We start from the raw sequence: 15291 nt of genomic DNA, 5'->3' as shown, positions 1-15291 counted from the left end.
GTGTCTCTAACACTACTACAAGGTGAGACATGAGGACGTGTCTCTAACACTACTACAAGGTGAGACATGAGGACGTGTCTCTACCACTACTACAAGGTGAGACATGAGGACGTGTCTCTAACACTACTACAAGGTGAGACATGAGGACGTGTCTCTAACACTACTACAAGGTGAGACATGAGGACGTGTATCTACCACTACTACAAGGTGAGACATGAGGACGTGTCTCTACCACTACTACAAGGTGAGACATGAGGACGTGTCTCTAACACTACTACAAGGTGAGACATGAGGACGTGTCTCTAACACTACTACAAGGTGAGACATGAGGACGTGTATCTACCACTACTACAAGGTGAGACATGAGGACGTGTCTCTACCACTACTACAAGGTGAGACATGAGGACGTGTCTCTACCACTACTACAAGGTGAGACATGAGGACGTGTCTCTAACACTACTACAAGGTGAGACATGAGGACGTGTCTCTAACACTACTACAAGGTGAGACATGAGGACGTGTATCTACCACTACTACAAGGTGAGACATGAGGACGTGTCTCTACCACTACTACAAGGTGAGACATGAGGACGTGTCTCTACCACTACTACAAGGTGAGACATGAGGACGTGTCTCTACCACTACTACAAGGTGAGACATGAGGACGTGTCTCTACCACTACTACAAGGTGAGACATGAGGACGTGTCTCTAACACTACTACAAGGTGAGACATGAGGACGTGTCTCTAACACTACTACAAGGTGAGACATGAGGACGTGTCTCTAACACTACTACAAGGTGAGACATGAGGACGTGTATCTACCACTACTACAAGTTGAGACATGAGGACATGTCTCTAACACTACTACAAGGTGAGACATGAGGATGTGTCTCTACCACTACTACAAGGTGAGTCATGAGGACGTGTCTCTAACACTACTACAAGGTGAGACATGAGGACGTGTCTCTACCACTACTACAAGGTGGGACATGAGGACGTGTCTCTAACCACTACTACAAGGTGAGACATGAGGACGTGTCTCTAACCACTACTACAAGGTGAGACATGAGGACGTGAATCTAACACTACTACAAGGTGAGACATGATGACGTGTCTCTACCACTACTACAAGGTGAGACATGAGGACGTGTCTCTACCACTACTACAAGGTGAGACATGAGGATGTGTCTCTACCACTACTACAAGGTGAGACATGAGGACGTGTCTCTACCACTACTACAAGGTGAGACATGAGGACGTGTCTCTAACACTACTACAAGGTGAGACATGAGGACGTGTCTCTACCACTACTACAAGGTGAGACATGAGGACGTGTCTCTAACACTACTACAAGGTGAGACATGAGCACGTGTCTCTACCACTACTACAAGGTGAGACATGAGGACGTGTCTATACCACTACTACAAGGTGAGACATGAGGACGTGTCTCTACCACTACTACAAGGTGAGACATGAGGACGTGTCTCTAACACTACTACAAGGTGGGACATGAGGACGTGTATCTACCACTATTAAAAGGTGAGACATGAGGACGTGTCTCTACCACTACTACAAGGTGAGACATGAGGACGTTTCTCTAACACTACTACAAGGTGAGACATGAGGACGTGTCTCTAACACTACTACAAGGTGAGACATGAGGACGTGTCTCTACCACTACTACAAGGTGAGACATGAGGACGTGTCTCTACCACTACTACAAGGTGAGACATGAGGACGTTTCTCTAACACTACTACAAGGTGAGACATGAGGACGTGTCTCTAACACTACTACAAGGTGAGACATGAGGACGTGTCTCTACCACTACTACAAGGTGAGACATGAGGACGTGTCTCTAACACTACTACAAGGTGAGACATGAGGACGTGTCTCTAACACTACTACAAGGTGAGACATGAGGACGTGTCTCTAACACTACTACAAGGTGAGACATGAGGACGTGTCTCTAGCACTACTACAAGGTGAGACATGAGGACGTGTCTCTAACACTACTACAAGGTGGGACATGAGAACGTGTATCTACCACTACTACAAGGTGAGACATGAGGACGTGTATCTACCACTACTACAAGGTGGGACATGAGGACGTGTCTCTACCACTACTACAAGGTGAGACATGAGGACGTGTATCTACCACTACTACAAGGTGAGACATGAGGACGTGTATCTACTACTACTACAAGGTGAGACATGAGGACGTGTCTCTAACACTACTACAAGTTGAGACATGAGGACATGTCTCTAACACTACTACAAGGTGAGACATGAGGATGTGTCTCTACCACTACTACAAGGTGAGTCATGAGGACGTGTCTCTAACGCTACTACAAGGTGAGACATGAGGACGTGTCTCTACCACTACTACAAGGTGGGACATGAGGACGTGTCTCTAACCACTACTACAAGGTGAGACATGAGGACGTGTCTCTAACCACTACTACAAGGTGAGACATGAGGACGTGAATCTAACACTACTACAAGGTGAGACATGAGGACGTGTCTCTACCACTACTACAAGGTGAGACATGAGGACGTGTCTCTACCACTACTACAAGGTGAGACATGAGGATGTGTCTCTACCACTACTACAAGGTGAGACATGAGGACGTGTCTCTAACACTACTACAAGGTGAGACATGAGGACGTGTCTATACCACTACTACAAGGTGAGACATGAGGACGTGTCTCTACCACTACTACAAGGTGAGACATGAGGACGTGTCTCTAACACTACTACAAGGTGAGACATGAGGACGTGTCTCTAACACTACTACAAGGTGAGACATGAGGACGTGTCTCTAGCACTACTACAAGGTGAGACATGAGGACGTGTCTCTAACACTACTACAAGGTGGGACATGAGAACGTGTATCTACCACTACTACAAGGTGAGACATGAGGACGTGTATCTACCACTACTACAAGGTGGGACATGAGGACGTGTCTCTACCACTACTACAAGGTGAGACATGAGGACGTGTATCTACCACTACTACAAGGTGAGACATGAGGACGTGTATCTACTACTACTACAAGGTGAGACATGAGGACGTGTCTCTAACACTACTACAAGTTGAGACATGAGGACATGTCTCTAACACTACTACAAGGTGAGACATGAGGATGTGTCTCTACCACTACTACAAGGTGAGTCATGAGGACGTGTCTCTAACACTACTACAAGGTGAGACATGAGGACGTGTCTCTACCACTACTACAAGGTGGGACATGAGGACGTGTCTCTAACCACTACTACAAGGTGAGACATGAGGACGTGTCTCTAACCACTACTACAAGGTGAGACATGAGGACGTGAATCTAACACTACTACAAGGTGAGACATGAGGACGTGTCTCTACCACTACTACAAGGTGAGACATGAGGACGTGTCTCTACCACTACTACAAGGTGAGACATGAGGACGTGTCTCTACCACTACTACAAGGTGAGACATGAGGACGTGTCTCTAACACTACTACAAGGTGAGACGTGAGGACGTGTCTATACCACTACTACAAGGTGAGACATGAGGACGTGTCTCTACCACTACTACAAGGTGAGACATGAGGACGTGTCTCTAACACTACTACAAGGTGGGACATGAGGACGTGTATCTACCACTATTAAAAGGTGAGACATGAGGACGTGTCTCTACCACTACTACAAGGTGAGACATGAGGACGTGTCTCTACCACTACTACAAGGTGAGACATGAGGATGTGTCTCTAACCACTACTACAAGGTGAGACATGAGGACGTGTCTCTACCACTACTACAAGGTGAGACATGAGGACGTGTCTCTAACACTACTACAAGGTGAGACATGAGGACGTGTCTCTACCACTACTACAAGGTGAGACATGAGGACGTGTCTCTAACACTACTACAAGGTGAGACATGAGGACGTGTCTCTACCACTACTACAAGGTGAGACATGAGGACGTTTCTCTAACACTACTACAAGGTGAGACATGAGGACGTGTCTCTAACACTACTACAAGGTGAGACATGAGGACGTGTCTCTACCACTACTACAAGGTGAGACATGAGGACGTGTCTCTAACACTACTACAAGGTGAGACATGAGGACGTGTCTCTAACACTACTACAAGGTGAGACATGAGGACGTGTCTCTAACACTACTACAAGGTGAGACATGAGGACGTGTCTCTACCACTACTACAAGGTGAGACATGAGGACGTGTCTCTAACACTACTATAAGGTGGGACATGAGAACGTGTATCTACCACTACTACAAGGTGAGACATGAGGACGTGTATCTATCACTACTACAAGGTGGGACATGAGGACGTGTCTCTACCACTACTACAAGGTGAGACATGAGGACGTGTATCTACCACTACTACAAGGTGAGACATGAGGACGTGTATCTACTACTACTACAAGGTGAGACATGAGGACGTGTCTCTAACACTACCACAAGTTGAGACATGAGGACGTGTCTCTAACACTACTACAAGGTGAGACATGAGGATGTGTCTCTACCACTACTACAAGGTGAGTCATGAGGACGTGTCTCTAACACTACTACAAGGTGAGACATGAGGACGTGTCTCTACCACTACTACAAGGTGGGACATGAGGACGTGTCTCTAACCACTACTACAAGGTGAGACATGAGGACGTGTCTCTAACCACTACTACAAGGTGAGACATGAGGACGTGTATCTAACACTACTACAAGGTGAGACATGAGGACGTGTCTCTAACACTACTACAAGGTGAGACATGAGGACGTGTCTCTAACACTAAAACAAGGTGAGACATGAGGACGTGAATCTAACACTACTACAAGGTGAGACATGAGGACGTGTCGCTAACACTACTACAAGGTGAGACATGAGGACGTGTCTCTACCACTACTACAAGGTGAGACATGAGGACATGTCTCTAACACTACTACAAGGTGAGACATGAGGACGTGTATCTATCATTACTAGAAGGTGAGACATGAGGACGTGTATCTACCACTACTACAAGGTAAGACATGAGGACCTGTCTCTAACACTACTACAAGGTGAGACATGAGGACGTGTCTCTACCACTACTACAAGGTGAGACATGAGCACGTGTATCTACCACTACTAAAAGGTGAGACATGAGGACGTGTCTCTAACACTACTACAAGGTGAGACATGAGGACGTGTCTCTAACACTACTACAAGGTGAGACATGAGGACGTGTCTCTAACACTACTACAAGGTGAGACATGAGGACGTGTATCTACCACTACTACAAGGTGAGACATGAGGACGTGTCTCTACCACTACTACAAGGTGAGACATGAGGACGTGTCTCTACCACTACTACAAGGTGAGACATGAGGACGTGTCTCTAACACTACTACAAGGTGAGACATGAGGACGTGTCTCTAACACTACTACAAGGTGAGACATGAGGACGTGTATCTACCACTACTACAAGGTGAGACATGAGGACGTGTCTCTACCACTACTACAAGGTGAGACATGAGGACGTGTCTCTACCACTACTACAAGGTGAGACATGAGGACGTGTCTCTAACACTACTACAAGGTGAGACATGAGGACGTGTCTCTAACACTACTACAAGGTGAGACATGAGGACGTGTATCTACCACTACTACAAGGTGAGACATGAGGACGTGTCTCTACCACTACTACAAGGTGAGACATGAGGACGTGTCTCTACCACTACTACAAGGTGAGACATGAGGACGTGTCTCTACCACTACTACAAGGTGAGACATGAGGACGTGTCTCTACCACTACTACAAGGTGAGACATGAGGACGTGTCTCTAACACTACTACAAGGTGAGACATGAGGACGTGTCTCTAACACTACTACAAGGTGAGACATGAGGACGTGTCTCCACCACTACTACAAGGTGAGACATGAGGACGTGTCTCTACCACTACTACAAGGTGAGACATGAGGACGTGTCTCTACCATTACTACAAGGTGAGACATGAGGACGTGTCTCTAACACTACTACAAGGTGAGACATGAGGACGTGTCTCTACCACTACTACAAGGTGAGACATGAGGACGTTTCTCTAACACTACTACAAGGTGAGACATGAGGACGTGTCTCTAACACTACTACAAGGTGAGACATGAGGACGTGTCTCTACCACTACTACAAGGTGAGACATGAGGACGTGTCTCTACCACTACTACAAGGTGAGACATGAGGACGTGTCTCTATCACTACTACAAGGTGGGACATGAGGACGTGTCTCTAACCACTACTACAAGGTGAGACATGAGGACATGTCTCTAACACTACTACAAGGTGAGACATGAGGATGTGTCTCTACCACTACTACAAGGTGAGTCATGAGGACGTGTCTCTACCACTACTACAAGGTGAGACATGAGGACGTGTCTCTACCACTACTACAAGGTGAGACATGAGGACGTGTCTCTAACCACTACTACAAGGTGAGACATGAGGACGTGTCTCTAACCACTACTACAAGGTGAGACATGAGGACGTGAATCTAACACTACTACAAGGTGAGACATGAGGACGTGTCTCTACCACTACTACAAGGTGAGACATGAGGACGTGTCTCTACCACTACTACAAGGTGAGACATGAGGATGTGTCTCTACCACTACTACAAGGTGAGACATGAGGACGTGTCTCTACCACTACTACAAGGTGAGACATGAGGACGTGTCTCTACCACTACTACAAGGTGAGACATGAGGACGTGTCTCTACCACTACTACAAGGTGAGACATGAGGACGTGTCTCTAACACTACTACAAGGTGAGACATGAGGACGTGTCTCTACCACTACTACAAGGTGAGACATGAGGACGTGTCTATACCACTACTACAAGGTGAGACATGAGGACGTGTCTCTACCACTACTACAAGGTGAGACATGAGGACGTGTCTCTAACACTACTACAAGGTGGGACATGAGGACGTGTATCTACCACTATTACAAGGTGAGACATGAGGACGTGTCTCTACCACTACTACAAGGTGAGACATGAGGACGTGTCTCTACCACTACTACAAGGTGAGACATGAGGATGTGTCTCTAACCACTACTACAAGGTGAGACATGAGGACGTGTCTCTACCACTACTACAAGGTGAGACATGAGGACGTGTCTCTACCACTACTACAAGGTGAGACATGAGGACGTGTCTCTACCATTACTACAAGGTGAGACATGAGGACGTGTCTCTAACACTACTACAAGGTGAGACATGAGGACGTGTCTCTACCACTACTACAAGGTGAGACATGAGGACGTTTCTCTAACACTACTACAAGGTGAGACATGAGGACGTGTCTCTAACACTACTACAAGGTGAGACATGAGGACGTGTCTCTACCACTACTACAAGGTGAGACATGAGGACGTGTCTCTAACACTACTACAAGGTGAGACATGAGGACGTGTCTCTAACACTACTACAAGGTGAGACATGAGGACGTGTCTCTAACACTACTACAAGGTGAGACATGAGGACGTGTCTCTACCACTACTACAAGGTGAGACATGAGGACGGGTCTCTAACACTACTATAAGGTGGGACATGAGAACGTGTATCTACCACTACTACAAGGTGAGACATGAGGACGTGTATCTACCACTACTACAAGGTGGGACATGAGGACGTGTCTCTACCACTACTACAAGGTGAGACATGAGGACGTGTATCTACCACTACTACAAGGTGAGACATGAGGACGTGTATCTACTACTACTACAAGGTGAGACATGAGGACGTGTCTCTAACACTACCACAAGTTGAGACATGAGGACGTGTCTCTAACACTACTACAAGGTGAGACATGAGGATGTGTCTCTACCACTACTACAAGGTGAGTCATGAGGACGTGTCTCTAACACTACTACAAGGTGAGACATGAGGACGTGTCTCTACCACTACTACAAGGTGGGACATGAGGACGTGTCTCTAACCACTACTACAAGGTGAGACATGAGGACGTGTCTCTAACCACTACTACAAGGTGAGACATGAGGACGTGTATCTAACACTACTACAAGGTGAGACATGAGGACGTGTCTCTAACACTACTACAAGGTGAGACATGAGGACGTGTCTCTAACACTAAAACAAGGTGAGACATGAGGACGTGAATCTAACACTACTACAAGGTGAGACATGAGGACGTGTCTCTAACACTACTACAAGGTGAGACATGAGGACGTGTCTCTACCACTACTACAAGGTGAGACATGAGGACGTGTCTCTAACACTACTACAAGGTGAGACATGAGGACGTGTCTCTATCATTACTAGAAGGTGAGACATGAGGACGTGTATCTACCACTACTACAAGGTGAGACATGAGGACGTGTCTCTAACACTACTACAAGGTGAGACATGAGGACGTGTCTCTGCCACTACTACAAGGTGAGACATGAGGACGTGTATCTACCACTACTAAAAGGTGAGACATGAGGACGTGTCTCTAACACTACTACAAGGTGAGACATGAGGACGTGTCTCTACCACTACTACAAGGTGAGACATGAGGACGTGTCTCTAACACTACTACAAGGTGAGACATGAGGACGTGTATCTACCACTACTACAAGGTGAGACATGAGGACGTGTCTCTACCACTACTACAAGGTGAGACATGAGGACGTGTCTCTACCACTACTACAAGGTGAGACATGAGGACGTGTCTCTAACACTACTACAAGGTGAGACATGAGGACGTGTCTCTAACACTACTACAAGGTGAGACATGAGGACGTGTATCTACCACTACTACAAGGTGAGACATGAGGACGTGTCTCTACCACTACTACAAGGTGAGACATGAGGACGTGTCTCTACCACTACTACAAGGTGAGACATGAGGACGTGTCTCTAACACTACTACAAGGTGAGACATGAGGACGTGTCTCTACCACTACTACAAGGTGAGACATGAGGACGTGTATCTACCACTACTACAAGGTGAGACATGAGGACGTGTCTCTAACACTACTACAAGGTGAGACATGAGGACGTGTCTCTACCACTACTACAAGGTGAGACATGAGGACGTGTCTCTACCACTACTACAAGGTGAGACATGAGGACGTGTCTCTACCACTACTACAAGGTGGGACATGAGGACGTGTCTCTAACACTACTACAAGGTGAGACATGAGGACGTGTCTCTAACACTACTACAAGGTGAGACATGAGGACGTGTCTCCACCACTACTACAAGGTGAGACATGAGGACGTGTCTCTACCACTACTACAAGGTGAGACATGAGGACGTGTCTCTACCACTACTACAAGGTGAGACATGAGGACGTGTCTCTAACACTACCACAAGTTGAGACATGAGGACGTGTCTCTAACACTACTACAAGGTGAGACATGAGGATGTGTCTCTACCACTACTACAAGGTGAGTCATGAGGACGTGTCTCTAACACTACTACAAGGTGAGACATGAGGACGTGTCTCTACCACTACTACAAGGTGGGACATGAGGACGTGTCTCTAACCACTACTACAAGGTGAGACATGAGGACGTGTCTCTAACCACTACTACAAGGTGAGACATGAGGACGTGTATCTAACACTACTACAAGGTGAGACATGAGGACGTGTCTCTAACACTACTACAAGGTGAGACATGAGGACGTGTCTCTAACACTAAAACAAGGTGAGACATGAGGACGTGAATCTAACACTACTACAAGGTGAGACATGAGGACGTGTCGCTAACACTACTACAAGGTGAGACATGAGGACGTGTCTCTACCACTACTACAAGGTGAGACATGAGGACATGTCTCTAACACTACTACAAGGTGAGACATGAGGACGTGTATCTATCATTACTAGAAGGTGAGACATGAGGACGTGTATCTACCACTACTACAAGGTAAGACATGAGGACCTGTCTCTAACACTACTACAAGGTGAGACATGAGGACGTGTCTCTGCCACTACTACAAGGTGAGACATGAGCACGTGTATCTACCACTACTAAAAGGTGAGACATGAGGACGTGTCTCTAACACTACTACAAGGTGAGACATGAGGACGTGTCTCTAACACTACTACAAGGTGAGACATGAGGACGTGTCTCTAACACTACTACAAGGTGAGACATGAGGACGTGTATCTACCACTACTACAAGGTGAGACATGAGGACGTGTCTCTACCACTACTACAAGGTGAGACATGAGGACGTGTCTCTACCACTACTACAAGGTGAGACATGAGGACGTGTCTCTAACACTACTACAAGGTGAGACATGAGGACGTGTCTCTAACACTACTACAAGGTGAGACATGAGGACGTGTATCTACCACTACTACAAGGTGAGACATGAGGACGTGTCTCTACCACTACTACAAGGTGAGACATGAGGACGTGTCTCTACCACTACTACAAGGTGAGACATGAGGACGTGTCTCTAACACTACTACAAGGTGAGACATGAGGACGTGTCTCTAACACTACTACAAGGTGAGACATGAGGACGTGTATCTACCACTACTACAAGGTGAGACATGAGGACGTGTCTCTACCACTACTACAAGGTGAGACATGAGGACGTGTCTCTACCACTACTACAAGGTGAGACATGAGGACGTGTCTCTACCACTACTACAAGGTGAGACATGAGGACGTGTCTCTACCACTACTACAAGGTGAGACATGAGGACGTGTCTCTAACACTACTACAAGGTGAGACATGAGGACGTGTCTCTAACACTACTACAAGGTGAGACATGAGGACGTGTCTCCACCACTACTACAAGGTGAGACATGAGGACGTGTCTCTACCACTACTACAAGGTGAGACATGAGGACGTGTCTCTACCACTACTACAAGGTGAGACATGAGGACGTGTCTCTAACACTACTACAAGGTGAGACATGAGGACGTGTCTCTACCACTACTACAAGGTGAGACATGAGGACGTGTCTCTAACACTACTACAAGGTGAGACATGAGGACGTGTCTCTACCACTACTACAAGGTGAGACATGAGGACGTGTCTATACCACTACTACAAGGTGAGACATGAGGACGTGTCTCTACCACTACTACAAGGTGAGACATGAGGACGTGTCTCTAACACTACTACAAGGTGGGACATGAGGACGTGTATCTACCACTATTAAAAGGTGAGACATGAGGACGTGTCTCTACCACTACTACAAGGTGAGACATGAGGACGTGTCTCTACCACTACTACAAGGTGAGACATGAGGATGTGTCTCTAACCACTACTACAAGGTGAGACATGAGGACGTGTCTCTACCACTACTACAAGGTGAGACATGAGGACGTGTCTCTACCACTACTACAAGGTGAGACATGAGGACGTGTCTCTAACACTACTACAAGGTGAGACATGAGGACGTGTCTCTAACACTACTACAAGGTGAGACATGAGGACGTGTATCTACCACTACTACAAGGTGAGACATGAGGACGTGTCTCTACCACTACTACAAGGTGAGACATGAGGACGTGTCTCTACCACTACTACAAGGTGAGACATGAGGACGTGTCTCTACCACTACTACAAGGTGAGACATGAGGACGTGTCTCTACCACTACTACAAGGTGAGACATGAGGACGTGTCTCTAACACTACTACAAGGTGAGACATGAGGACGTGTCTCTAACACTACTACAAGGTGAGACATGAGGACGTGTCTCTACCACTACTACAAGGTGAGACATGAGGACGTGTCTCTAACACTACTACAAGGTGAGACATGAGGACGTGTCTCTACCACTACTACAAGGTGAGACATGAGGACGTGTCTCTAACACTACTACAAGGTGAGACATGAGGACGTGTCTCTACCACTACTACAAGGTGAGACATGAGGACGTTTCTCTAACACTACTACAAGGTGAGACATGAGGACGTGTCTCTAACACTACTACAAGGTGAGACATGAGGACGTGTCTCTACCACTACTACAAGGTGAGACATGAGGACGTGTCTCTAACACTACTACAAGGTGAGACATGAGGACGTGTCTCTAACACTACTACAAGGTGAGACATGAGGACGTGTCTCTAACACTACTACAAGGTGAGACATGAGGACGTGTCTCTACCACTACTACAAGGTGAGACATGAGGACGGGTCTCTAACACTACTATAAGGTGGGACATGAGAACGTGTATCTACCACTACTACAAGGTGAGACATGAGGACGTGTATCTACCACTACTACAAGGTGGGACATGAGGACGTGTCTCTACCACTACTACAAGGTGAGACATGAGGACGTGTATCTACCACTACTACAAGGTGAGACATGAGGACGTGTATCTACCACTACTACAAGGTGAGACATGAGGACGTGTCTCTAACACTACCACAAGTTGCGACATGAGGACGTGTCTCTAACACTACTACAAGGTGAGACATGAGGATGTGTCTCTACCACTACTACAAGGTGAGTCATGAGGACGTGTCTCTAACACTACTACAAGGTGAGACATGAGGACGTGTCTCTACCACTACTACAAGGTGGGACATGAAGACGTGTCTCTAACCACTACTACAAGGTGAGACATGAGGACGTGTCTCTAACCACTACTACAAGGTGAGACATGAGGACGTGTATCTAACACTACTACAAGGTGAGACATGAGGACGTGTCTCTAACACTACTACAAGGTGAGACATGAGGACGTGTCTCTAACACTAAAACAAGGTGAGACATGAGGACGTGAATCTAACACTACTACAAGGTGAGACATGAGGACGTGTCGCTAACACTACTACAAGGTGAGACATGAGGACGTGTCTCTACCACTACTACAAGGTGAGACATGAGGACATGTCTCTAACACTACTACAAGGTGAGACATGAGGACGTGTATCTATCATTACTAGAAGGTGAGACATGAGGACGTGTATCTACCACTACTACAAGGTAAGACATGAGGACCTGTCTCTAACACTACTACAAGGTGAGACATGAGGACGTGTCTCTGCCACTACTACAAGGTGAGACATGAGCACGTGTATCTACCACTACTAAAAGGTGAGACATGAGGACGTGTCTCTAACACTACTACAAGGTGAGACATGAGGACGTGTCTCTAACACTACTACAAGGTGAGACATGAGGACGTGTCTCTAACACTACTACAAGGTGAGACATGAGGACGTGTATCTACCACTACTACAAGGTGAGACATGAGGACGTGTCTCTACCACTACTACAAGGTGAGACATGAGGACGTGTCTCTACCACTACTACAAGGTGAGACATGAGGACGTGTCTCTAACACTACTACAAGGTGAGACATGAGGACGTGTCTCTAACACTACTACAAGGTGAGACATGAGGACGTGTATCTACCACTACTACAAGGTGAGACATGAGGACGTGTCTCTACCACTACTACAAGGTGAGACATGAGGACGTGTCTCTACCACTACTACAAGGTGAGACATGAGGACGTGTCTCTAACACTACTACAAGGTGAGACATGAGGACGTGTCTCTAACACTACTACAAGGTGAGACATGAGGACGTGTATCTACCACTACTACAAGGTGAGACATGAGGACGTGTCTCTACCACTACTACAAGGTGAGACATGAGGACGTGTCTCTACCACTACTACAAGTTGAGACATGAGGACGTGTCTCTACCACTACTACAAGGTGAGACATGAGGACGTGTCTCTACCACTACTACAAGGTGAGACATGAGGACGTGTCTCTAACACTACTACAAGGTGAGACATGAGGACGTGTCTCTAACACTACTACAAGGTGAGACATGAGGACGTGTCTCCACCACTACTACAAGGTGAGACATGAGGACGTGTCTCTACCACTACTACAAGGTGAGACATGAGGACGTGTCTCTACCACTACTACAAGGTGAGACATGAGGACGTGTCTCTAACACTACTACAAGGTGAGACATGAGGACGTGTCTCTACCACTACTACAAGGTGAGACATGAGGACGTGTCTCTAACACTACTACAAGGTGAGACATGAGGACGTGTCTCTACCACTACTACAAGGTGAGACATGAGGACGTGTCTATACCACTACTACAAGGTGAGACATGAGGACGTGTCTCTACCACTACTACAAGGTGAGACATGAGGACGTGTCTCTAACACTACTACAAGGTGGGACATGAGGACGTGTATCTACCACTATTAAAAGGTGAGACATGAGGACGTGTCTCTACCACTACTACAAGGTGAGACATGAGGACGTGTCTCTACCACTACTACAAGGTGAGACATGAGGATGTGTCTCTAACCACTACTACAAGGTGAGACATGAGGACGTGTCTCTACCACTACTACAAGGTGAGACATGAGGACGTGTCTCTACCACTACTACAAGGTGAGACATGAGGACGTGTCTCTAACACTACTACAAGGTGAGACATGAGGACGTGTCTCTAACACTACTACAAGGTGAGACATGAGGACGTGTATCTACCACTACTACAAGGTGAGACATGAGGACGTGTCTCTACCACTACTACAAGGTGAGACATGAGGACGTGTCTCTACCACTACTACAAGGTGAGACATGAGGACGTGTCTCTACCACTACTACAAGGTGAGACATGAGGACGTGTCTCTACCACTACTACAAGGTGAGACATGAGGACGTGTCTCTAACACTACTACAAGGTGAGACATGAGGACGTGTCTCTAACACTACTACAAGGTGAGACATGAGGACGTGTCTCCACCACTACTACAAGGTGAGACATGAGGACGTGTCTCTACCACTACTACAAGGTGAGACATGAGGACGTGTCTCTACCACTACTACAAGGTGAGACATGAGGACGTGTCTCTAACACTACTACAAGGTGAGACATGAGGACGTGTCTCTACCACTACTACAAGGTGAGACATGAGGACGTGTCTCTAACACTACTACAAGGTGAGACATGAGGACGTGTCTCTACCACTACTACAAGGTGAGACATGAGGACGTGTCTATACCACTACTACAAGGTGAGACATGAGGACGTGTCTCTACCACTACTACAAGGTGAGACATGAGGACGTGTCTCTAACACTACTACAAGGTGGGACATGAGGACGTGTATCTACCACTATTAAAAGGTGAGACATGAGGACGTGTCTCTACCACTACTACAAGGTGAGACATGAGGACGTGTCTCTACCACTACTACAAGGTGAGACATGAGGACGTGTCTCTAACCACTACTACAAGGTGAGACATGAGGACTTGTCTCTACCACTACTACAAGGTG

The sequence above is a fragment of the Salmo salar genome, chromosome ssa18, assembly GCF_905237065.1.
Source record: "Salmo salar chromosome ssa18, Ssal_v3.1, whole genome shotgun sequence".
NCBI lineage: Eukaryota > Metazoa > Chordata > Actinopteri > Salmoniformes > Salmonidae > Salmo > Salmo salar.
The sequence above is the reverse complement of the archived record's forward strand: the minus strand, read 5'-3'. Positions refer to the sequence as shown.